Here is a 923-nt window from a genome sequence, read left to right on the forward strand (position 1 = left end):
CGTGGAAGCACTGCCTTCCAGGGACACATCAAACCCAAATCCAAGTGGGCATTAAAGCAAAACAATTTATGGTAATAAAATCCTGCATCCCTTGTAGGCAGCCAGTTTTGTCTTGGACTTCAAGGGAGCTTGGAACTCGCCCCTAGAGGTTATTAAAATCCTTTGTAATAACAGCACTTCTCTACTAACCCTTTACACCAGGCACTGGGCTTGGGATAGCCAAAAAGCAGCCTGAATGGAAAAATATGCAGAGAAAACACCCAGAAATATTCTTTCCCCTCACCCAATTGCTCCCCAAATGGGGATATTGAGGCAGAAAGCTGCAGCTGGGTAAATGCAGAGCTGGGATCAGGTGGGATGTGCTTTTCCCAGTGTAACAGTTCCTCAAAGTGATGCTGGCTGCTCCAGCCATTCCCGTTCCCAACCCCCTTAGAGGGATGTGGGGGGATGCACAGTCACAGCTTGGGGATGCCAGTGTGCCATGTGATGAGCTGGGAGACTGCAGAGGTGCAATGTGGTGGGCAGGTTTTGCTGTTTGTTTTATGATTGGCTTTCTCAGGGGGTGGGAAACCACCACAAAGCCCACAGAAAGCAGCCTGGAGCAGTGTCTGAAGTGAAGAACTGAAGGGAAACCCATTTACTGCTATTAATACCAGTACTAAAATAAGCAAGCCATGCCCTGGAGGCAGAGGGGACCCCTCTAAGAATTTCAGTCCTGCACCTGGTTTGTTGATTTGTTTGGTCTGAAGAAAGGCAAAACAACAAAAAGAAAAGGAGGGGAATCCTTGAGAGCTTTTTTGTCTCCTCCTGGCTGCTCCCTGGAGCCAGAAGTGGGATTTTCTGTTGAGCAAGTTGCAGCCTTTTCCGTGAGCTCCAGGTGCCCCAGGACTTGGAAGAAGTGAGAGGCAGAGTTAATGAGGTGA

This window comes from Acanthisitta chloris, unplaced genomic scaffold (assembly GCF_000695815.1).
Source record: "Acanthisitta chloris isolate BGI_N310 unplaced genomic scaffold, ASM69581v1 scaffold20822, whole genome shotgun sequence".
Taxonomy (NCBI): domain Eukaryota; kingdom Metazoa; phylum Chordata; class Aves; order Passeriformes; family Acanthisittidae; genus Acanthisitta; species Acanthisitta chloris.